Here is a 25,604-nt window from a genome sequence, read left to right as displayed (position 1 = left end):
AGAAAACAGCCATTTAATACTGGACTAGAGGAGCTGGAAGGTAACTGCCCTGTGAGCCCAGGCAGGATCCTCCCCTGCAGGGTATGCGCTGGGCTGCAGGGGGCGCTCAGGACCACCCAGCACAGGGCTGCAGCCCAGGCGCGGGCGCAGAGGGGACGGGGGAGGGGTTTGCTCTCAGAGGCTGTCTCCTCTTTTCAATTAAAACAATAATTAGGTTCACACCCGGCTTGAGATGGCGGCGGCGGCGGCGGCGGGGGCCGGGGGGGACTCCGACTCCTGGGACGCGGACGTGTTCTCCGTGGAAGACCCGGTGCGCAAGGTGGGGGGCGGCGGCACCGCCGGCGGGGACAGCTGGGAAGGCGAGGACGAGGACGAGGACGTCAAGTTAGAAGGACCTGAAGAACCTAGAGTGCTAACACCAGAACAGATAAACTGCGGCTAAAGAAATTACAGGAAGAGTCAGACCTCGAATTAGGGAAAGAAACTTTTGGTGTTAATAATACAGTTTATGGAATAGATGCTATGAACCCATCTTCAAGAGGTGCCTTCACAGAGTTTGGAAAGTTACTGAAAGATAAAATTACACAATATGAAAAATCACTATATTATGCCAGTTTTTTGGAAGCCTTAGTTTGAGATGTGTGTGTTTCATTGGAAATTGATGACTTGAAAAAGATTACCAATTCATTGACTGTACTTTGCAGTGGAAAACAGAAGCAAGAAAAGCAAAGCCAAAAAGAAGAAGAAAGGTGTGGTTCCCAGAAGGGGATTAAAGGCTACCATGAAAGACGATCTGGCAGATTATGGTGGTTATGATGGAGGATATGTGCAAGACCATGAAGACTTCATGTGACATTTTATCTTCTCCTGGTGTCTTCTTTCTCTTGCCCACGATCCCTTCAACATGTAGTACAACTTCCTTTCCTTTCAGTTCTGCCAAATGCTACAATCAGAAGTGCATGCCAACTTATCTTTGATAAAGTGGCAGGAATGTACAGTGGAGAAAGGACAGCCTCTTCAATAAGTGGTGCTGGGAAAACTGGACAGGGACATGTAAAAGTTTGAGATTAGATCATTCCCTAACACCATACACAAAAATAAGCTCAAAATGGATTAAAGACTTAAATGTAAGGCCAGAAACTATCAAACTCTTAGAGGAAAACATAGGTAGAACACTCTATGACATAAATCACAGCAAGATCCTTTTGGACCCACCTCCTAGAGAAATGGAAATAAAAACAAAGATAAACAAATGGGACCTAATGAAACTTCAAAGCTTTTGCACAGCAAAGGAGACCATAAACAAGACCAAAAGACAACCCTCAGAATGGGAGAAACTATTTGCAAATGAAGCAACTGACAAAGGATTAATCTCCAAAATTTATAAACAGCTCATGCAGCTCAATAGCAAAAAAACAAACAACCCAATCCAAAAATGGGCAGAAGACTTAAATAGGCATTTCTCCAAAGAAGATATACAGACTGCCAACAAACACATGAAAGAATGCTCAACATCATTAATCATTAGAGAAATGCAAATCAAAACTACAATGAGATATCATCTCATACCAGTCAGAATGGCCATCATCAAGAAATCTAGAAACAATAAATGCTGGAGAGGGTGTGGAGAAAAGGGAACACTCTTGCACTGCTGGTGGGAATGTGAATTGGTACAGCCACTATGGAGAACAGTTTGGAGGTTCCTTAAAAAACTAAAAATAGAGCTACCATATGACCCAGCAATCCCACTACTAGGCATATACCCTGAGAAAACCATAATTCAAAAAGAAACATGTACCAAAATGTTCATTGCAGCTCTATTCACAATAGCCCGGAGCTGGAAACAACCTAAGTGTCCATCATCGGATGAATGGATAAAGAAGATGTGGCACATATATACAATGGAATATTACTCAGCCATAAAAAGAAACGAAACTGAGCTATTTGTAATGAGGTGGATAGACCTAGAGTCTGTCATACAGAGTGAAGTAAGTCAGAAAGAGAAAGACAAATACCGTATGCTAACACATATATACGGAATTTAAAAAAAAATGTCATGAAGAACCTAGGGGTAAAACGGGAATAAAGACACAGACCTACCTGAGAATGGACTTGAGGATATGGGGAGGGGGAAGGGTAAGCTGTGACAAAGCGAAAGAGAGGCATGGACATATATACACTACCAAACGTAAGGTAGATAGATAGTGGGAAGCAGCCGCAGAGCACAGGGAGATCAGCTCGGTGCTTTGTGACCGCCTGGAGGGGTGGGATGGGGAGGGTGGGAGGGAGGGAGATGCATGAGGGAAGGGATGTGGGAACAGATGTATATGTATGACTGATTCACTTTGTTATAAAGCAGAAACTAATTAAAAAAAAAAAAGTGCAGTATCTTTTGTGCTGGTTATTTAACCCCTTGACACTTAGGCGCTAATGTGCAAATGAGGGAACTTGGATCTTGCTGCCAAGGGGTTAAAATCGGGAAACTCCATTGCTACTAAATCATAGTTTAATAAACAGACCTAATCATGTTGCTGTTGCTGCTATCTGATTCCATAGCAGCAGTCACTAAATTGGAAACAAAAGTTGCAACATGACAAAAAATTGTGTAGTATTTAACAGCACCATTCAGTAATACAGCCTTAACCATACCTCCTTGAACTACTTCATAACTTGTCAAGAAAAGCAGTCTGCTGCAAGGGCATGGGGTGTGCACCTAGTATTAAAATTGCTTTGTCTTAAAATTGAGCATGAGAATATTAAAAATACATTGTGAGGAAGACTGCTTATCTCAGAGTGAAGATACTGAGGCTGAAAAGCACTAATTTGATACTTAAAAATTAAATGACCAAAACCCTCCAACTTTGAAGCTAAAGAAGATAAACCTCTCCATTATTCCATTACCAAGTTGTGGAATCTCTTGGACACATAGACTGTCTAGTTTCTATTTATCAGACTATTCTACTGATGGAGTGCTTCAGATGGGGGAGGGAAACTCCTTACCTGCTTTGTTTGCCTGATTTAAGTGTCTGAGAAACAAATCTCCTTTGTCCTCCGAGGCTGCAGTGGATCAGCTTTAATAGGGTTTTGGCATTTCCTTTCCTTTATAAAACGTGTTCAGCAAACTGCACCAGTTAACTACAGTTTGGTAAATTGTTATGTTAACAATTATGACATCTGCAATGTTTTTGGGGGGGTTTTTTGGGTTTTTTTTGTGGTACGCGGGCCTCTCACTGTTATGGCCTCTCCTGTTGTGCAGAGCACAGGCTCCGGATGCGCAGGCTCAGCGGCCATGGCTCACGGGCCCAGCCACTCCACAGCATGTGGGATCTTCCCGGACCGGGGCACGAACCCGTGTCCCCTGCATCGGCAGGCGGACTCTCAACCACTGCGCCACCAGGGAAGCCCTGTAATGTTTTATAAAGCAACTAGTTTAATAAAGTCACTATTGTGAGGACTTAAATTTTGTGTTACCTCCCAAGAGATATTTTTGGAGAGTATAGAACAAAGCTCTTGGGACTAGAGTTCTCTATATATTTATAAAGCTTAATAAGTGCTTGATGAGTAGATGTAGTTTTAAAACAAAAATGATTTGTGAGGTCCTTAATAGTGTCTCCCTAGAGCAACAACGGTATGGAGCTGCCTTCCTCTTCTTATTTATTTGGGGAAATTGCTTGGTGGTTTAGATACTAAGGCCTGATTAAGTACCTAGAAGAACTATTTATTTGGAGTAATTGAGCTTATAACTCAGGTTGTGGCTGTAAGCAGAGATTGGCTGATCTTCTCTGTTGTACATTTTCTTTTAAGCAATTTAACCAAATCTGTGGCTGGAGTCTTATTTTGAAAATGCCACAGAATCAAAAGTAGGGACAGAGCAAAAAATGTTTTAAATTTCTCTGACACAGGAAGTAGGAACCTCGATCAAAGCTCTGTAGACCACTAAGTGGAAGACAGGACCATCTAAATGATTTGAGGAATTAACTGAAAGCAGTGACTACACAGCAATAATTACAGCCAATAAAGATTGTTTTAAGGCAGACAAGGGCTAAGATTTCCTTAGCAGTAATAATGACATACACTGAATTTAAAATCTATTTTATTATAGAGGCCAGTTTCTAATAAATGGAAATGTATCATCTGTTCCTTAACTATGTAAATAATATTAAATTCCTTTGAAACTGGAAAAAAACCCAATAATTAGTAGGACAAGGACTGCTGAAGTGTTTAATATTGGGTCCTATTGAAAACACTTACCTAACTCAGTAAGACAATGAGAAGTAGGGCTTCAAGATATGTATGTATGTGTGTGTATGTTTGTTTGTTTACCCAGCGGTTGCAGAGTTTGGGGACACACTGATTCCAGAAATAGGATATTCAGACATGAAAGCCCAGAACAGGTTCAGGTGTCTGTGTCATTCAAAGGCTGGTTCACAATGAGGACCTTGTCCTATGTGGGCTAGTCCCTCAGTGGGAGGAGCTCTGCCTGCACAGGGTTTAGGAACATGGCAGGGGATGCACGTCCTCAAACAAGGGTGAGGATGTGGACCCTCAGCCTCCCACTAAGCATGGTTTAGGGGTCATCAGTCTGCTTCTTGTAAGATGGTCCATGTATTAAATACAAATTTTTCAGCTTCATGAATATGCAAATGAGCTGGTGTGTCCTAGGTTAAATATGGATGCTCCGAGCCCTGAGAACAACACCCAACAACCACACCCCTTCCTTCACAAGAGCCCCAAGAGCACGGCCCTCACCGTGGACTGGAGCTGGAGAGTCCTCTTCCTGGTCGCTGTGGCTACAGGTAAGGGGCTCCCTGGTCTCTGGGTTGAGGAGGGATCTAGGATCAGTGAAGGGACGTTCCATCTACTTCTGTCTCTTGTCCACAGCTGTCCACTCTCAGGTCCAGCTGGTGCAGTCTGGGGCTGAGCTGAGGACCTGGGGCATCAGGGAAGGTCTCCTGCAAGGTTTCTGGATATGCCTTCACCAGCTACACTATGAGCTGGGTGCCACATGCCCCTCAACAAGGGCTTGAGTGGATGGGACAAATCTCCCCTAACGATGGTGACACAGGCTATGCACTATAGTTGCAGGGCAGAGTCGCCTTGACTGTGGACACTTCCACCAGCACAGCCAACATGGAGCTGAGCAGTCTGAGATCTGAGGACACACATGTCTTACTATGCAAACATACAATGTGATAACCTGTATCCTGAGTGTTTCAGAAACCTGAGGGACAGGGCAGCTGTGCTGGGACTGAGGAAACACAGGGATGATGGGGTTAAAGCCCTCCAGAGAAAATGGGGTTAGAAACATGTGTTTACTGGTATAGGAGGGATGTTCTGTACAATAAACACCCTGTATGCAAAATTTAGGAACTACGGAGAAGCTCGAGTGAATAACGCAGGTACGAGCCTTCCCATGAGGCTGTTGTGTGGACCTGAGTCTTTAAGTGACTTGGGGACCTAGCTGAGAGCAAACTGCTCCACCCCATGGGCAGTCCAGGTTTATCTCCATGGAGAGCTAACACGTCTTGCAGGTGCTTTAGCCACGTTACACCCCCAGCCATCCGTGAGCGCTCCTGTGGTCCAGGTCCTTACCAGAACCTGGTGTGTCCACGTTCTGCATTCCAGCCACTCTAAGCATGCAGTGGTACCTCACAGTTGTTGCAGCTTGCGATCCCTGATGACATGTGACATGGAGCACCTTTCCAAGTGCTTATTTGCCACCTGTCCGTCTTTTTTTGGTGAGTTCAGAAATTCGGTCCGCTTTTAATTGGCTTGCTTTCTTTCTTTTGTTCAGTTATGAGTGTCCGTGTGCATTCACAGCACAAGTTCTTACCAAATATGCTATTTGAAAATATATTTTTCCAGTCTGTGGCTTGCCATTAGATTCCCTTAACAGGGGCTTTCAGAGAACAAATGTTTTTCATTGTGATGCTTTCTAATTTATCAATTTTTTCCCATGGATCATGCTTTTGGTCTTATGTCTAAAAACTTGTTGACAAATTTAAGGACACCCAGGAGCTCTCCTAAGTCTCTGAGTGCAGGCCACCCTCAACGGGCGGGGTCGATGCTCCTTAACCTTGAAATGGAAGAACGGGGAACATGGAATTATGTGGAATTCTTCTCCGGGGGAGATTGGTCTCTTCTCCTCCACATGCTTTATTCCTTCAATCATTTATTGATATCTGTATGGACTCTTGGATATTTATTCTGCACTTTGAATTAAAATTAAACACAAGGGAGAGACCTTCAAGATGGCAGAAGAGTAAGACACGCAGATCACCTTCCTCTCCACAGATACATCAGAAATACATCTACACGTGGAACAACCCCTACAGAACACCTACTGAACACTGGCAGAAGACCTCAGACCCCCCAAAAGGCAAGAAACTCCCCCACGTACCTGGGTAGGGCAAAAGAAAACAGAATAAACAGAGACAAAAGGATAGGGCCGGGACCTGCACCAGTGGGAGGGAGCCGTGAAGGAGAAACGGTTTCCACACACTAGGAGCCCCTTCGCGGGCGGGGACTGCGGGTGGAGGAGGGGGAAAGCTTCGGAGCCGCGGAGGAGACCGCAGCCACAGGGGTGCGGAGGGCCAAGCGGAGAGATTCCCGCACAGAGGACCGGTGCCGACCGCCACTCACCAGTCCGAGAGGCTTGTCTGCTCGCCCACCAGGGCGGGCGGGGCTGGGAGCTGAGGCTCGGGCTTCAGTCAGAGCGCGCTGGCGGCGTGAACACAGCCTGAAGGGGGTTAGTGCGCCACGGCCGGCCGGGAGCGAGTCCGGGGAAAAGTCTGGAGCTGCCGAAGAGGCAAGAGACTTTTCCTTCCCTCTTTGTTTCCTGGTGCGTGAGGAGAGGGGATTCAGAGCGCTGCTGAAAGGAGGCTCCAGAGACGGGCGCGAGACGCGCCTGAAAGCGCGGACCCCAGAGACGGGCGTGGGACGCTGGGGCTGCTGCTGCCGCCACCAAGAAGCCCGTGTGCGAGCGCAGGTCACTCTCCACACCTCCTCTCCCAGGAGCCTGTGCAGCCCGCCACCGCCAGGGTCCCGGGACCAGGGATAACTTCCCCGGGAGAGCGCACGGGTGCCACACGGCTCTCCTCTGGCCCTCACTCTCAGGGCCGGTGATGCTGGCTGGGCACCTGAACTCTTAGCTTCCCTGGCGCCTGGAGGCCACATGCCCATGGGCGAACGGCTCACATGTGGGAGTGGCCAGACACAGGAAAGGGCAGCAGTTGGGCACAGAGCCCCTTGGGGGCCGACTGAAGTCAGGTGAGCAGTGAAGATACCAGGCCAGGTTGCCACCACCCCAACAGAAACCTGAGAGGGCAGGAAGGCAGCCTGAAGATGACCCAGAGGAGATAAGCCCTGGCCATCCTGGGGGGCCCACCAGGACAGGCCTGGAGCCCACTGTGAGGGCGCCCAGTGAGCAGACCACACTCAGGACAGGCCGAGTCTCTCAACTGTCAAGGCCAGGGCCCAGGGCCGGCAGCCCCGCTGGGTTAGGCTCTGACTTGCCAAGGTCTCTGCTGACGGGCTCCTGTAGGGAGGGAGGTCAGCAGTGAGCTCACCTTTGTCCCCTCCTCAGCCCGTCCGCTGCACGGTCCCTGCTGGCCCTTTGGGAGAGCCCTGCTGCAGAATGTCCTGGAAGCTGCAGGCCCATGAGCCACGCACAGCAGGAGACGCTCCGTGAGGGCCGAGCCAAGGGACCCTGGGGCTCTGGAGCACAGGGGCTGCGAGGACCCGGCCTGAAGCCTGCCCAGAGAGCGGGTCTGGGCATCACTGGGGTGTCGGCACTGCAGGGGGTGGCTGCCCGCATGTGGCAGCCCCACTGTCCCCTGACAGCCAGGGAGGCTGAGTGCCTTCCGAGTCCAGAAACTGCGAGTGACCCACGGACAGAGCAGAGACTCAGATGTCCGTTCTCTCATTCCTGGGTGACCTCTGGTCCCTTCTACGGTGGATGCCTTGCACGTGTGTGGGGGTCTGTGTGTCAGCATCTGTGCGTGAGTATGAGTGTGAGTGTGCTCCAGGGCCGAGTGTGTGTGCTTCAGGGCCGAGTGTGAGTGTGCTCCAGGGCCAAGTGTGTGTGCTTCAGGGCCGAGTATGAGTGTGCTCCAGGGCCGAGTGTGTTTGCTCCAGGGCCGAGTGTGAGTGTGCTCCAAGGCCGAGTGTGGGTGCTCCAGGGCCGAGTGTGTGGGTGCTCCAGGGCCGAGTGTGAGTGTGCTCCAGGGCCGAGTGTGTGTCTGGCCTCTAGGCGGAGTGTTTTGACACCCCCATGGGAGGCCAGCCTGGCATCCACGGCCTCGGGGCTCTGCAGACTTGGCGCTCGCCTCTTGGGTGGACTCTCTCCTCTCTTTCTTCACAATTCCTAGGGGTAGAAGCCTTTAAAATCTTCGAAGGCTTCTAAAACTCCGAGATGGAAGGCTCTAGAAACACTTACCCAGCTCCAACACGGCTCCAGGAAGTCAGACCCCCGGGGACCAGTGGGACTGGCTGGCCGAAGCCTGGGCCCACATGGGAGGAAATATTCCAGAAGGGATCCCAGCACTCCCTGCAAAACCACTCCTCAGAATCGGGGCGGGCTCCCCTGGCCCAGGGCCCCGGCTCAGCACCTCCTCCTGGACCTGCCTGCCCTTCCTCATAGGTGCCAGCCCGGTGTCCACCACGGGGGCCCAGCGCTGCAGTCCAGAAGGAAAGCCCACCCTGCACAGGGGCCCCCAGGACAGGCCGCACTGCTCAGCACAGGCCAAGGGGACAGGCGTGGACGCTGGGGAGAGCCACAGCAAGCAGCCGCAATTGCCCAGGAGAGCTGCAGCCCCTCAAGGCCAGAGGTCAGGGGTCCTCAGCTCGAGGAGCCCTGCTGGTCACCTTGTGGCTCCAGAGGTGACCTGAAGGAGATGAGGGGAGGAGTACGCTCTCCCCAGACCCCCGTGGTGGTGCCAATGGGAAGCCCAAGGAGCAACCGTCCACCAGACCCGGGGGGAGTGGCCAGATGCTTCTGCTGTTCCCTCAGTCACACCGTTGGCCACAGACTGCAGGACCTGGAGAGTCGTCTGTCCAGACCCAGCGGAGGCTCCATCATCCACACTCCGAGCCTGAACACACCGTGAACCCTGCCCTGGACTCCACGCACCTCTGCCCACTGTCCTGCTCCATCCCTGGCCAGAGCCAGCTCTAACCATCTGCCCGCACTACCATCTTCACATCACGGCCTCCATTCTTCCATGGCAACCTGGCTCGGTGGGCAGCTGGCGGGCGACCTTGCGCTGGGTCCTTTGCTGCCTGTGTCCAGCCTGTGGAATAATTAATCACCATAGCAATCACGGCTCCATGGGGATTCATGGTGAGGACCCAACAAAGTGACCCACAGGCACTGGGAGTGCTGTCCAGCCTGCACCGAGCATTCAGCCACGCGAGCTGTTCTTGTTAAATTACTGCCACCACATTCCTCCACCCTGAGCATCCTTCGTCTGCTGCACCTGACATAACCGCCCCAACCCAAAGCTCTGGAAGCTGTGCACCCACCCCCCCAAGAGGGTCCATGCCTGGGGAGCCAAAGCGCAGCCTTGGGATTCACCCCAGCGGTCGTGCCACTCTAGCAGGACATAGGAGGACACAGCACACATCTTCAAGCTGGGGTCGACCTGCTCCTCTTATCTTGCTTCACTGCAGTCCACAAGGCGGTGCTTCACCAGGCAGCCAGCAGCCAGCAGCCTGTCCATCCACCCGTGTCTGCTGTGCTGTCCCTGAGACTCCGCCCCAGCTCCTGGGCTATCCCGCCCCTCCCCCACCCTCCCACCCACCCCCGCGCCCACTCCCCCGCGTCAGGCTCTGCTCCTGGTGCCCTGGACACAGCGCGCTGGGAGGACCAAGCAGGCACAGAGCACAGCTTCTAGCACAGCACACTGACAGTGTCAGTGACATCGCCCGGAGCCTTCCTTTTCTAGCAACAAAACTTAACAAAAGCGACTCAGGAAGAAGGGGAAAGCGTAATTAGAGCACTAACCCTCAGGAAAGCATTCAGATTACCGGGTGCGTGACTACCTGCACAGGCCACTCCGGGCCCAGGTGGCTTTGGGCTGAGCTGTCAGACTTTCACAAAACTGGCCTCAGCCACGTGTATGAACCCTGCTCCAACGCCCCCAAAAGGAGAAACACGGGCGGGTTTACAGATCGGCCAATAGCCAGAAGTTCTAAACGCAATTCTAGGAAGCTGACTTCTGTCCAGTTCATTGAACAGACTCAGACCAGACGTTAGGAACCACGTCTAGCTCATCCCAGCATTCAGGCAAATGATGGCCTGCAATCCAGACAGAAGCCCTGCGGGCCCACGTGGGCGCCATGGGGGTCGCCCCTCTCCTCTCCACACTTGAGGTGACCCTGAAAAGTTGATGAGATAAATTTTGTATTTAAGGCAGGGCAGGAAAACTTAAGCATGGTGTTCCCGACCCATACTAGGCCCTCCCCGAATGTGTGCATCTGAGTCACACCTTAGCCAGAGCTCCTCAAAGGTGACGGTCGTGCCTGCCCCCCTGTAAAGATTGATTTTTCCTTCCTTCTGACGCTGGCAGTGCAACTTCTTAAAGAATAGCGTTCTTTCCCAGCTCTGCAGGGGTCACGGTGACCCGCCGCCCACTTTGTGCGTGCTTCCCTGGGCTGTGCCCCCTTGGTGACCTTTATGTAAAATACCGCATGTCATTCTGATGTAGGATCCTTTGTCTCGAAAATGTGTGTGACTGTGTCTTCCACTCCGAGCAGGCAGAACCGTCCTCAGAGCTTCTGAGAATCTGCTTCCCCAGCTAGAATCCTCAGTTGGCTTGCATAAAGTTCCCTTTTTTCTTCTTAACTTGACAGTTCCTTGAATTTTCACTGATGAAGTCCAGAGGACAGCCCGGAGGCCCCCCGCTCTGAGCCCCACGGCCCGTCCGGGAGACACCTGGGTTCTGCTCCCCGAGGACCCCCAGCCGGGTGGGCAGAGGGGGCGGCTCACACCCTAGAGACGGCAGGTGGGACGATGACCCCGTGTCCATGCCTCGAGGACAGCTGGTGACACAGAACTCCCAGGGAGAACCCGGAGCAGCAGTGGCCACGGCAGCAAAGTCAGGCTCAGTCAGGCTCATTCAGGCCCGGTTCAGGCCGGAGCCTCCCGGCGGGCCACCTGCTCCCAACGCCACCCGCTGCGGCCGTGAGTGCCGAGCCCCGACCTCACAGCATCACCTCCGAACCCCAGGAGAAAGCTGGCGACACCGTGCACCCAAGAGGAGCTTCTTTCCAAAGGGTCAGCCTTCCGGGCTGGGTTCCTGGTCAGTCCCCGACCTGCAGCTCCACACGATGCACAGGTGTCCCGAGTGCCTGAGGGCAGCAAACACAGGAGCCCGCGTGGATGCTGGGCCGCGTCCAGCACACCCAGGGCCTGGCTCCCCCGCCCCCGCCCCAGACGTGAGGCCCCCGCCCCCTCGCAGCCTCACAGCACACCGACTCCCAGGTCTCACCACAGGCAGAGAGCCCTAACTCACCGCCGGCCCGTCTCCTCGCGGCTCCCAGGGGCCCGCAGTGGGCAGCAGCTGCACTTTGCCCTCTGACCCTTTGACTCGCCCACAGGGCGAGGGTCCCCTCCTCAGAGCCAGCCCGAGCCAGCAAGGGCAGCCCCGGACACACGGCCAGGGCCGGGAGGATTTTGAGGCGGCGTGTGTCACCGTGATGGTACTGTGGTAGTAGTTACTGCTACACCCACAGTGCCACAGCCCCTGTCCTAAAGCCCCACCGGCACACGCTCACAGGAAGTGGAACTTGGCACTGCGCCCCCGGCGCCTGACTGGGAAGTCTCTCCCACGGGGTCTGAAGGCAGAGGTGAAGGACACCGAGCAAGACGAGGGGATGCGAGGGAGGGCTTGGCCTCACTTCGTGCGGGCGTGGATGCGCAGACCCGGCCTGAGACCACGGGAGGGGCATGGGAGGGTGGGCGTGAGAAGAAACACCCCACACTCTCCCTCCTCAGTGGTTACCACCCGCAGACACTGCCTGTGTAAGAGGGGTTTAAACTGATGTAAATGTATTCTTAAAACTCAACGCCTGGGCTTCCCTGGTGGCACAGTGGTTGAGAGTCCGCCTGCCGATGCAGGGGACACGGGTTCGTGCCCCGGGCCGGGAAGATCCCACATGCCGCGGAGCAGCTGGGCCCGTGAGCCATGGCCGCTGAGCCTGCGCGTCCGGAGCCTGTGCTCCGCAAGGGGAGAGGCCACAGCAGTGAGAGGCCCACGCACCGCAAAAAAAAAAAAAAAAAACTCAACGCCTAACGCTGCTGGAAATCGCACCAAGTCCCGGACCTGCAGCTTCTGCCCCCTTCGGGGCCGGGGCCTGGGGCTCGGCCCACCACCAGGGGACACGGGAAGGGCCTGGGGCTCGGCACCACCTGCTGAGACCCCTGAGCAGAGGCACCGCCGAGGCCCCTTATGGGGGGTCACCAAGGTCCAGATGAGGCCAGCAGCTCCAGAGGGCACCCCCGGGGCCTGAGCCTCCCAGGGATGCCGGCAGGGCAGGGGTCCCAGTACAGGGCCAGCCCTGCAGCCCCGGCCCCGGCCCCAGGCCCGGGCACCCCCAGCAGGTGGTGCTGGCACCCTCTCGATGCCCCGTGGTGCTGAGGTGGGACCAGGTACAGAGCAGCGTCCACATTCCAGAGGGGACACCGCAGAACTTGCCAGATGTTTCAGGCCTGATGGCGATCAGTCACCCCTAATCACCCCAGAATGGATGCCCAGAGGCCACCGACTCAGCCATGCTCCAAGGCCTGGAGCTGTGAGGGCTCCAAAGGGATGCATGGACTCGGGGAAGGAGGGCACTGGGCCACCGCAGTGAATGTCGCCCCCCAGGGACTCTGGACGCCCCGGTGGTCAGGGCAGGGGGAAGTGGGGCCCGAGAGGAGAGGCCGCTGGGCACCCCTACACACCTGCTCTAGGTCCTGCTGCAACCAAAAGGCCTGAAGCTGCTCAGAGTTGCATCTGGGGACAGGCAGGCACACCTCGGACCCGGAGCCCCAGGGTTGGCGGCAGCAGGAATGACCCCTGTTTTGCTCCTGGCCTTCCTGGCGGGGTGGGGGGAGGCGCCTGCTGGCCCCAGGGGTACCAAGGGCCCCAAGGTGACCCATACACCGTGCGAGGACAATTTGTCAACCCAGGAGGCCATCACAACGGGTTTGGCTTCCAAACCGGACGCTGATACCAGCTCACTCAGCAGCGCCCTGCCTCAGAGCCTCAGGATAGAGCTGGGCGTGGTCACTGACCACCGACGGGAGAGGCCTCCCACGTGCTCCCAGCAGGACACGTGCAGCGCCAAGCCCGTCCCACAGCTTCCCAGGGCTCTGCTTCCATCTGACGGCCCCCCAGCCCGGCCCCCAGCAGCAGGGATTGGGAGCGGGTCTGTGGCACTGTGGTATTACTATTGCTACTCAGGGTATGACTGTTATTATACCCACAGCATCACAGCACCCATCAGAAACCCCGCCCCGGGAGCCCGAGCCATGGCCCTGTCCCCAGGATTTTGAATGGGGCCACATCACCATGGGTACTACGGTGACCACAGGGAAACAGCCTGTAACACAAACCCACTGGGGCGGAAGCACAGGGATGGCCCCCAGCACCGCGCCCCCCTGATGCCACGGGCGGACTAGTCACCATCCCCTGGCTCCCATCCAAGCCCATCAGACCATGAAGCCACCCAGGTCTCAGCCAGACACGCTCCGAGGGCTGCGACCCTGCTGGCCCTCCCAACACCAAGAAGGTCTCAAGGCCACTGTCCTCTGGCATCAGGCCAACAGCTTGGGAGCTTCCTCCCTGAGTCACTTGGGGGCCACAGCTGGAGACACAAAGACCCCACTCTGCAAGGACCCTGTGAGCCCCCAAGTCTGGGCAGGCATGTCACAAGGGAGGGGCTGGCCTGGTGAGCTGGCACTGCCCCTGCCACTCGGAGACTGGGCCTCCTGGCCACATCACCTGTGCCCACAGCACTGTGCCCCCAACCTGCCCCACACCCAACTGCACCCCACATCTGCACAACCCACACCCCACCACAGCCCACTCTCCACATGTTGCTCCAAGCAGGCTGGGCGCCTTGCCCTGTGGATACAGGAATATGGGCAGGGTCTCTCCCCTTCGGGGGCAGCTGATTGAATTTGATTTTGGAGCCACTTCTTCCAGGAGGGTGGACCCACCTGCCCATGTCCCTGGGACTGGCCCGGCTAGACTGTCTACCCAGAGCCCAGCAGTGCTCCTGACCTGGCACCTCCCCCTGCGGCCCACCCAGGACCCTCACTGCACACTGGCACACAAGAAGCCCTCCAGAAGGGGCCACCTCCCAGACACCCTCCCCCGCCCATCCTCAGCCAGATTCAGGTGCAGACCCCGAGCCTGTGTGAGACCCCCTGCAGGAGAGGGGCCAGCCCCACAGGGCAGCCCCTCAGCCCAGTCCACCTGGACCGCTAAAAGCACTTGGGGTGCCCCCACTCCCGTGCGCCCACTCCACGGACGCTTGCTTCTGCCCACGCCTTCAGCGGGGGACACCACGTCCTTCCTGGGGAGACGGTGCAGACCACCCCCCGACCACGCTTGTGGGGGGTGCGGGGGGGAGGATGTGCTGGGCACCAGTGGGGACAGCCCCGCTGGATACCTGAATCCGGGGCCTCCAGCAGGGAAGGGCCTGTGACCACAAGCAGGGGCTTTTTGCCGAGGTCCCTACTACTGTGATACTATGATGGATACCACAGTGACAGACGGGAAAGCAAAAACCTGCTGGTCGGGGCAGCCGGGCCTCAAGGCCCAAGGGTCACAGCCCAGACCTTCGGTGTCCAGGGCCACTCCTGGCTGGCTCGGCCCACAGGCCTGTGTCCAGGCATGGCAGCCGGAGGCTTCAAAGGGCTCTAGGCGACTACACTGACCCGCAGAGCCACAAGCCCAGAGCCCAGCCAGCTGGCAGAAACTCCCTGGCTAACAACACCTGCACCTGAAGGAACCAGGAAGGACAGAGCCCACACCGGGCAAACCATCAGGTCAAGTTCCCAGTGGGCAGGACCCCTAGACACCCTCCTAACTCTGCTGGGAGCTCGGAGAAGCTGACAGGAGTGGACGCTGGAGCTGGGCCTGTACTCAGTTGCATAGGAGCTCGCCGGTGAGCACGGTGGGTAGGGTTCATGGCAGGTGGGAGCGCCTCCCAGCCTGCTGCCGGTCCCGAGGCAGGTGGGTCCATTTCCTGGCCTGGCCCAAGGGGCGTCCAAGGGCCTCTCCCTGGGAGTGGGCCTGTACAGGCTCCTAGTGTAGCCAAGTGTCTCCTGAGATCACGGCCAGGAGGTGTGCTTCACCAGAAGCCTGCCCAGAGTGAGCGGCCTCTGGCGAAAGCCCCTCGGAGGAGCCGGCCCACCTATGTTTCCCTCTGAGCCCACAGCATGGCTGCCCGCCTGCCCCCCAACCCAGGCCCTGCCAGGGTGCTTAAGCTGGGCTGGCCTCCCCACCTGCCAGGTTCCTGGTGCAGGACGCTGTCCAGGGCCGCCCCTGCTCTGGGCCTCTGCTGTGCTTCCTGAGGTCCTCCAGCCCATCCTCTGCAGGCTCTATGTCCAGGCTTCCCTTCCCAGGGGCTTTGTCCCCAGTACGGGGCCTCCGGCCTGCCCTGCTGGGCAGACCTTCCTGGGAGGGCGGCTGCAGGGATTTTTGTCACCGTGGGGGTGTGTCTCCGTGTCCCCTATGTGACTTACAGACGTGGCAGTGAAGCTGGAGCCCAAACCCTCCAGAAGGGCAGCCTGAGTCAGGCCGTGTCACAGGCCCAGGCTGCTGGCCCTCAGGTGGCTGCAGGGGCACTAGGGACTGTCCCTCCCCCAGTGCGTATCTAGAGCCACGACCTTCCCCCTACTGCCCAGCCCCGAGGCCTCCCTCTGCCCAGGCTGGGGGCACCCTGCTCCCCTGCCCACTGCCCCACCTCTGGCCCTCTGATCCAGACAGCTCCCCCCGACAGGATGTGCTTCCCAAACCTCCCCACGAAGCAGGCGCGGTCCTGGGGGGCAGCCCAGCCTCTCATGTAGCAAACACAGGGGCCCTCAGGGGGCCTAACCCCATCCAATGCCCCTCAGACCCTGCACGCAGGGCATCAGGGTGCCAGCTAGATGGCCACCCAAGCCCTGAGCCCCACCGTGAGCCCCTCCAGCTACCCCAGCCTCCCACAGGCAGAAGGGGTCTCGCTGGCCAGCCCAAGGCCCTGGGCAGCAAAACCTGCATCTCCATGTCCAGCTTGAGCCCACACAGGCATCCTGAGCATCACCTCTGCCCTCCCAGCCCACCCCAGGGGGCTGCAGACTGCAGCCTCCAACGCCCACCCCAGTAACAGGGCACATGTCCGGTCCCAGGGCAGCTCCTGGCTCCTCTGAAGCCCTGGTGGCCTCTGGTGTGTCCAGACGCCTGGACCCGCCCTGTCCTGAGGAAGGTCCTCCCACTGGCCTCCGGGCCTCAGGCCCTGGAGGGATGGACTCCCTCAAGCTGGAGGCCTGTGCTCCACAGGGGAACCCCAGGACTGAAATCACACAGGTTGTGGACAGGCGTGGCCATCGTGGCCTGAGGGGCAGTGCTGTGGCCTGGTCGGAGGAAACCAGGAGGGCGCGGCCGGGGCACCCACAGGCAAAGGGCGAGGGGCCAGCAGCACAGGGCCGGTGCACGGAGCCGCCACGGAGCTGGGGTCCCGGCCTCCCAGGGAGCCAGCTCAGGGGGTAGCCCGGCACCGTCCACAGTGAGAAACGGAGCCAGGGCCAGGCCTACCTAGCCAGCGAGGAAGGAGGCTGGCGGCCGGGCAGGCAGGTGGGGGCCGGGGCCCTGGCGGGACAGGGTGGGCCGCTGTGTGCGCACCGCCCCAGGGCCGGGGCCCAGCCTCCCCTTCCGCCCGTCTGCCTGCTCTTCCTTCCCTCCAGACGCACCAGGACACCCTCCGTGGGGAGGGGAAGTCACAGAGGGTCTGGTAGGAGGGTCTCTCGTGGTGAGACTGCAGCCTGGGAGCCACTGCAGCTGGCTGCACAGCCAGACCAGCTGGCGCCTCGGGGAGCTGAGGCCCGGTGGGGACCGTGCAGGACCCCTCCCCGCCGACCCCGGGGCGCAGTCCTGCCGCCAAGGCCCAGCTCCCCTCACCCAACACCTGGCAGGGTGGGTATGGGCGGAGTGGAGTGGCTGGGGCGGCTGGGGTGGGGAGGGGAGTCCAGCTGCAGATGCTCCCCCAACCCAGGAGCAGGCTTGGAGGGGGGGAGCGCGCAGAACTCTTTCACGGCGAGAGCAAGCCCGCGGCCCCGCGTCAGCCCTCTGCCCCCCTGCCCCCAGGAGCCCTCCCTCGGCCGGCGTGGTGACCGGCCAGCCGGGCAGCAGACCCCTGGCTTCAGGTCGGACCCCACGCCCCAAGGAGGCCCAGAGCCTGAAGGCTGCCAGACTGGGGCTCGGGCAGCCGCTCGGGTCCAGGATGGCCACGCCATGCACCTGAAGGGGGGACGTTCCGTGGCTGCAGGCTGGGCCGGGGACAGGGACATCTGCCTCAGAGCCCGCCCCTCGTGGGCTCGTCCCGACGTGGACCAGGCTGAAAGCACGCAGGGGCTCCGCAGGACACCACCCTGCAGCATAGAAGACCAGCGGGGCGCTGAGCGCCCCACAGCCAAGGGGTTTCTGTTCCTGTCTGTGCCACGGTGGTATAGCAGTAACTGGTACCACGGTGACACACTCAGGGCCAGAAACCCCCGCCCCCAAGTGGCCCGTTAGCAAGGAGCCTGCCCTCTGGATGTGGGGCACAGCCCTACCCTCCCGGCCAGCAGACACCCGCAGACCCTCACCCTGCATTCGCGGGGGACAGCAACAGCCTGAGGAAGGGTCCTGGGCCCGGAGTCGGGCTGCCCGAGAGGAGACGCAGCCGGCGGGTCCCCCAGCAGCTTCCCGCCGCAGGGCCCCTGGCGGAATGGAATTTGTGCAGGCCTGACGCAGGGTGGCCCTCTGGCTGGAGCTCACATTGCCTCGGGCCACTCGTGAAACCTGCCCGCAGGGGGAGTCCGCAGGCTCAGAGGCCCAGGCCCTCAGCCCCGCCCTGACAGGAGACCCCCCAGCCCAGCCCAGCCCAGCAGCGCACCCTTCATGGCAGAGGCCTCGAGGCCCAGAGTGCAGCCGGGGATGCTGAGCAGCCCTGGGTCACACTGGAGCTGATGGGAACGACACCGTGAGAGAAGCTGTGGCCACAGAGGGCAGAGCGCAGCCAGCCAGGGGCTGTCCACGGACCCTGGGGCAATAGCAGCACATGGCCTCCAGTGCCCCGTTTCGTGGTGAGGTTGGGGAGCTGGGCTAGTCTGTGGGGTCCAGGCCCTGTCCCCGCCCTCCCTCCTGCCGTGGCTCCAGAGTCCCTGGCCAGAGCTGCCGAGTGTCACATCCCGCCACCACTGACCCCTCACAGACACCCCAGGAGACCCAGAGCTGGACAGGCCCCATGCGTCCACCAGGACCACAGCCCTGCCACGCTCTGCCCACTGCCCGGGGTCGGCAGGGGCACCAGCTCACGGGGAGCAGACTTGGAGGACACCACCGTGGGCTGGAGGCCAGCCAACACTCAGGCCCCTTTTCAGAAAGTGGCCCCAGGAAGGGATCGTCCTGCCCTCCACACACCCACAGCCGAGCCTCCAGGCCTCCCCTGGGAGGGGACCTTCCACCAGGAGGCACCCTCCACAGAAGCCCCACGACACGGCCCCTCCCAGGTCCTCACGGGCCTCTGTCCCAGCTCTGGGGACTCAGCCATGCCAGGCAGCCGGGGTACCCCAACCCACAGCCCAGAAGCCTGAGCCCACCGTGGGTCAGGGCAGGGTGGGCCCTACATTCACAGGTGTGCCCACCTACCTGCGCCCCCCCATCAACCCCGAGCCTGTCTCCAGGAGGGTCTGGAGTCCCCCTCATGGTGGGGCTCAGGGCGGCACTCACCGAGGTCCCCTCCTGGGTGAAGGCCACGAGCCGGGCCCCAACGGCCAGCACTGGTCACTGGTGGGAAGGCAACCTGAGGACAGCCAAGCCCCAGGCAGCCTCTTCCCTGTGCGGCAACCCACGCCCACCCGGCTGCCCAGCACGCAGGAAGCAGATAAGCTCCAGGCCAGCTCAGGTGTCTGACCACAGAGCCCTTTCCTGCCCCCCGCTTCCTGCCCTGCCCCACCCGCGATACACACAGACCTGGGAGGTTCTCAGATAGTTTCAGTATAGGGCTGGGCTTGCCCTGTTTCCTTCATTCTTCCCCCATTCATTTATTCATCATCCCAGGGTGCCTGAGCGGGGCCTGGGGTGTGGCTGCAGCTGGGCACAGGCCACGCTGCAGTCTGCACACTGGTGCAGCACAAGGCCATGAGCAGAGGTGCAGGGCATGGCTTGGAGTGTGGGTCTCCCTGCCTGATCTGGTCTGGTGTCAGTCAGGGTGACTTCCTGGGGGAGGTGGCACTTTTAGCTACAGTTGGAGAGGAGTATCTTGGACTTGGTGACAGGACAGAGGGATGCACAAGGACAAGCCAGAGCTCTGCCTTCACAGAAGGGCCCTGGGGAGGACAAGGAAACTCAGCTGGCAGCGCCAGAGGTTCACAGTTCCAAGACCCTACGCTCAGCCAGAAAGAGCCCACAGCAGGGCAGGGGCTCCTCAGACCCGAACAAGCCAGTGCTCCTGACCCTGGGTGGTGGAAAGGGCCCGAGGGAGGACTGGGACCGCAGGGGGGACGCCTAAGCTTCCCCACACCCGCTCCGGGTCCCTAAGATCCGCACCGGAAAGATTGCATGCACCAGGATCACCCAGAATCTCGTCGAAATGCAAAATCAGATACAGCATTCGGGCGGGGACAGCCCAGGCGACCCTGAGCTGCTGGTCCAGAGTGAAGCAGACTCCAGAGAGTCCTGGACGCACCTGGACAAGGACACACTGCTTGGACAGAGAACGTGCCAGGAAGGCGGCTGTGGAGGGCATCATTCCCCACCCGCCCCAGCCAGCCACCGGGAGGTCCCTGCCGCCCCCAGAAGACGCGGCTCCCACCCAGACTTCACACCCCACAGCAAAGCCCCGAAATCTCCCTCCCTGGCCACACAACCATTCGCCTGGAACCGAACTCCAACCTCCCAGAAGTCCAGGCAGTGACCCCCACCTGGAGGAGCCAGGACACACGGCTGCCCCTTCCCTGCTGTCCAAGAGCCCCACCCTCCCTGGAAGCCACAGCCTCAGAGTGACACTCACAGTCACTCTCGCACTCACGTGCACGTGCACTCACACACGTGCACGCACACACGCTCACGTACGCATGCCAGGCGCCCGCCCCTCCCTGGGCCCTGGAGGGTCACTGCTCTGCTCGCCTCCCTGCCTGTCACCCGCGTGTACGCCCTCAGGTCCTGGCCCCATCTCACCAGTCCTGTCCTCCTCTCCCTCTGGCCTGCCCCAGGCCAAATTCTGGACCCCTCAGCACCCACCGCTCTGTCCCCATAATCACTGTTTGCATCCTCGGATCCTCACCCGCCCGCTCCCCTCTCTCCAGCTCCTTGCCTGCAGCACCCGTGACCCTCAGCCCTTCACCTTTACCCTCACCACCCCTCACGTCCTCACTTTTCTCCCCCTGAACCCCCTCCACTGCCGCCCCCCTCCCGACCCCGGTCCTGGGGTCTCCCTGCCCAGCAAGGCCAACGCTACTCTACCCACCCCCCCGGCTCAGCGTGGTCCACAGCGGGGGTCCTCACCCCACCCACAGCTCCTGCTCTGTCTGTCTCTGGGGCAGACTATCCTAGTGCCCGCCCGATACCCGTCCTCCCTTAGTCCTTCCCAACACAGCCCAGACTCCTTGGCAGCCAAGGGCAGCCACATGACCCTCGTCTTGATAGTGAGATGCAACTGGGCTCCAAGAGTAGGGCTTCCAGAGTGTGGTTTGCTCTCTGCTCGTCCTGGGATGCAGATGCAGCGTCTGGAAATGAGCAGCCCCTTTGCGCACCAACGAAAGACAGCAGACCTAAAATATAGACACAACCTTGGTCCGCGATGGTGTTTTGAGATTCCTCTGTTGTCACACAGGAGGAAGAAGCTCTCTCTGGGTCCGCCAGGGTAGCAGGGCTCCTGCTTTGCCCACCCCGACTGAATCCCACTGAAGAGCTCCCCAGCCACCATCCCCACAGCAATTATACTTTACGTCCCATCCACCCTCCCCAGTCCCAGGCGGCCGTGCCTGTTCGCCCGGCTGAGGCCCTCTTCTAGCTGACCAGAATAATAGAAAAGGGTTCCCCACCCCTACCACCTCAGCCACAACGTGCTTGCGCATGTGCAGGGCCCCAGGGAGGTCGCCCTTGCAGGCAGCCAACAAGGTCACAGCCACACCAGGCTAAAGATAACTTGATTCCATAAGAGAGTACAGTAAGTCCCCTACATACGAACCTTCAAGCTGTGAACTTTCAAAGGCGGGACTGTGCGTTCTCATGTCCCATCACGTAAATTAGTTCACGAGACTGGCATACGACGTCACGTGCGTGCATCCTCTAGAAGTGGTTGTGCTTTTGTGTACTTTACTGTACAGCACTGTATAGAGTACAGTAGTACACTATCTTTATTTCAAGCCCAGGATGTCTGGAAGCAAGCATAAAGGCAGCAGTATATAGCCAATTGTGTTAGTTGGGTACCTAGGCTAACTCTGTTGGACTTACAAACAAATTGGACTTACGAATGTGCTCTCAGAATGAAACTCATTCATATGTACGGGACTTACTGTCCTTGGGGATGCACACACCTGTTATCACCATAACACAGAAACAAGGGTGGGCATCTATTTGAACTTATAGATTATGAGGTATTTGTTTCCTTTTTGATAAATGAATGTTATTATTTAATCAAAACACTAGGACTGGGCTTCCCTGGTGGCGCAGTGGTTGGGAGTCCGCCTGCCGATGCAGGGGACACAGGTTCGTACCCTGGTCCAGGAGGATCCCACATGCCGCGGAGCGGCTGGGCCCGTGAGCCATGGCTGCTGAGCCTGCACGTCCGGAGCCTGTGCTCCGCAACAGGAGAGGCCACAACAGTGAGAGGCCGGCGTACCGCAAAAACAACAACAACAACAACAAACACTAGGACTAGTGCCAATTAGTGGTAATAGCAGGACTAATTAAACAAATGGTATGTATAAAAAAAAAACAGTGTTTTTATCACATCTCTTCCAACCTCTGATGTACCATTTTATTGTAATGGTTTTTTTAACTCTCTAGAGCTTTATTTACATTTTGCAGGCTATATTAGTGTATGTTCTTAAGATACCTAAACGTAAGACTTTTTCAAAGGAGAAAGTAAATACGATAGGGTTAATTAGATGGATATTATGTACATTTTATAAAAATAACAAAGATGTTTTTCTGTCCCGCGCTGACAATTTCACCCTCTCTGTTTCCTTTTCCCACAACATTTCTGTGCTGCCAGCCCCAGGGGACCCCCTTCTCTCTCTGCAACACTAAGACTGCAGGTGGGCAGCCATCAGACTCACAGTGACTTGACCTTCCGCTGGTACACAGCTCAGTTGCCCCGATGCCCAGGGCATCCAGTGTGCTGACGACATCTAGCCTCCTGGCCAAAGGGTCTGAGTGCGCAGCCCTCAGGTCCCGGCTGGCTGGCATGGCAGGTCCTTGGAGCTGCAGAAATGGTCTCCAGCTCTTTGTGTCCAAGGCTAGCATTGGTGCTGACTGCCCATCGGCCAGGTCCTTTACATTTATAAACGCTTCGTGTTGGCTCCCGCTGTCTGCATGCCCATCAGGCATCTTCCCGAATTAGACCCCTAGAGTTTCTCAGAACAAATAGGTCCCTTGAACCTCTGAAATCCAAGTTGGACCCCAAATAAGTCATGGATTTGGTAAAAGATGCTGGGACGTTCAAGTACGTGAGCTGCAGACAAGTGACCCCTCCTGCTTCCCGCTGGGTCCTGGCCTCCATGGCGTCTGCCCTCTGACCCCATCCCCCGTGGCAGGCGCCCTCTGTCCCCGCTACTCCCTCTCTCGTCCCCGATGCTGACCAGGCCATGCCTAGGACAGCATGTGCCCTCTTTCCTCTCTGCAGGCATCCCTGGTCCTCTGGTTCTAATGCCATTTACAGGCTGAGGAGTCCCAGTGAGAGAGCTCCAGCCCCGCACCTGGTGGACTGGACACCACACACCTACCCACTGTGCTCCCGGGCAGCCAGGGCAGAGCTCACCATTCCCGCTGTCGGCCGCCTTCTGAGGACCCGCACGGCCGTCTGCAAACAGCCTGCCTGTCCACCCCACGCCTCCCCTGCACCCAGCTCCTCAAGACAGCACAATGGGCCTTCCAAATCACTCACCTGGCCCCCGGCCTCGGGTCCCTGCAGCCCCTGCTTTCTCAGAGAGAACCCCACACACCCTCCTAAGGCCCATCAGGTGTCCTGCCCACACTGTTCTCACCTCTCCCGGAAAAGATCCTCCCTGGAGTGTGACACTGGACACTGGTCACACCACCTGCCAATTGCAGGGAGAGGCAGCCAGGAATCCAGAACCAGTATTCTGAGATGCAGCTCAAAACAACGTTTCAGAAATTGCTTTAAATCCCCAGAAAAAAAAAAAACAACAACAACCAGAGCAATCCTAAACAAATGGATATTATTGGAGTTAGTTGACTTCAAAGTAAGCAAAGCAAGCACCTACACAGGGTCAGACTATGTGTGAGAGGGGAACATTCTGGCACCACTTCTTTTAAAAAAGAGTTTATCAATGCCTATAAAACCCTGTTGGAGAGAAAATATAATCCAAGACTCTTATGCCCAAAAAACTAGCAACTAGCATTCAAATATATTTTCCACAGGCATGAACTTGGGAGATTGTCCCCTTTCCAACTGAATAAACTATATATATGTTTAGTTATAATAAAGTATAATTTTATCTTCAATAGTCTATATTGTACATATCGAATATATATGAATACGTGTATATATATACACATACATTCAATATTCAGTATGTATAATGTAGACTATTGAAAATTTAAATTATTTATTTGAATAAAGACAAACATTATCCAACCAAGACAAAAATGGAAAGACTCTGACACAAAAGAAATAACCATTTCAAGTACAACTTAAGAGCCAGCCCTGTGGTGTAGGGAAGGGAGAGGGCCTCTCGCGGCCTAGGCACATGAACCTGCCGCCTCCATGCACGGCAGCCGGGTCTGGGTGACCAGGCGCATTATAGCCTCTAGAGCAAGTGCTCGCAACAGCACAGAAGGAGCAAAGCCAGCGGGAAAGGGGAAGAGAGGCCCAGATGTGGGGAGAGCTTGATAAGGCCTCTCGACAGTGGTGCAGACAGAAACTGGGGGCCATGGCCATCCCCAGGACCACTGCATCTGAGCCTGTAGGAGCAGCAGGGTGTCCTGGGATGGGCACCCCAGAGCCCCCGACTCCTTGCCAGGGAGTGAGGCCAGAATGTGGGACCAGCCTGGCCTTGAGGTCCGCACCCCAGCCGTGAGCAGCCTGTGCTCGGCATGGCACCTCTTGCTGCCAAGCAGGCCAGAGAAGGTGAGGAGGTGGGCTGAGTCACAGAAACCCCTGGGGGGTTTGAGACCTCCTCCAGGCCCACCTCCCCACACAGCAGTTTCCCCTTTTGTTCTCAGAATTTGTGCAAAAGCAAAATGTAGAATTTTTTAATGGAAACTTGCATTTTTTATGAAATTAGGAAAGCTGATATAACCCACAGAATCCAAAATGTATATTAAGGAGCAAATATCACCTGACCCCTGTCAGAATGGCTATCATCAAAAAAGACCACAAATAACAAGTGTTGGCGACGGTGTGGAGAAAAGGGAGCCCTCGTGCACTGTCGGTGGGAATGTAAACTGGTGCAGCCGCTGTAGAAAACAGTATGGATGCTCCTCGAAAAACTAAAAATAGAACTACCAAATGACCCAGCAACCCCATTTCTGGGTATTCATACAAAGAAAACAAAACTAACTTGAAAAGAGATCTGCACCCCAGTGCTCACAGCAGCACTATTCACAATAGCCAAGACATGGAAACAACCTAAATGTCCATCAGCAGATGAATGGATAAAGAAGATGTGGTACATATATACGATGGACTATTACTCAGCCATAAAAAAACCCTTATCTTTTGTGACAATGTGGATGGACCTAGAGGGTTTTGTGTGAAGTGAAATAAGTCAGAGAGAGAAAGACAAATACCACATGATCTCACTTATATGTGGAGTCTAAAAAACACAAAACAAATGAACAAACATAATAAAATGAAAGAGACTCAGATACTGAGAACAAAATGGTGGTTGCCAGAGGGAAGGGGAGCGGGGAGGGGGCCAAACAGGTGAAGGGGAGTTGGAGGTACAGCCCTCCAGTTACACAATACATACGTCAGCACGAGGAATACGGGCACGTGGTTAGTCGTCTGACCACGGGGATCACGATCACCCTTAACGGACACAAACGTCGAGTCGCTCTGTGGTGCACCTGGAACTAACACAGTGCTGCACATCAACTACATTTCAATAAATAAATACATGGGCCAAAAGCAGCTGACATCGGGCAGAGGCCACACAGGAGGAAGTACAGTGCCTCCCAGGA

At 56.6% G+C, this 25,604-nt stretch overlaps 1 pseudogene across 1 annotated transcript; it reads left to right on the top strand.

Annotated features, from left to right (window-relative positions):
- Positions 1–232: 232 nt before the first annotated feature.
- LOC308611426 (eukaryotic translation initiation factor 3 subunit J-like) lies at positions 233–920 on the top strand (annotated as a pseudogene). Its single transcript has one exon. The product of its transcript is annotated as a eukaryotic translation initiation factor 3 subunit J-like (transcript).
- The last annotated feature ends 24,684 nt before the right edge of the window (positions 921–25,604 follow it).

This window comes from Mesoplodon bidens, assembly GCF_964165515.1.
Source record: "Mesoplodon bidens genome assembly, contig: HAP1_SCAFFOLD_300, whole genome shotgun sequence".
In the NCBI taxonomy this organism is placed as follows: domain Eukaryota; kingdom Metazoa; phylum Chordata; class Mammalia; order Artiodactyla; family Ziphiidae; genus Mesoplodon; species Mesoplodon bidens.
The sequence above is the reverse complement of the archived record's forward strand: the minus strand, read 5'-3'. Positions and strand labels throughout refer to the sequence as shown.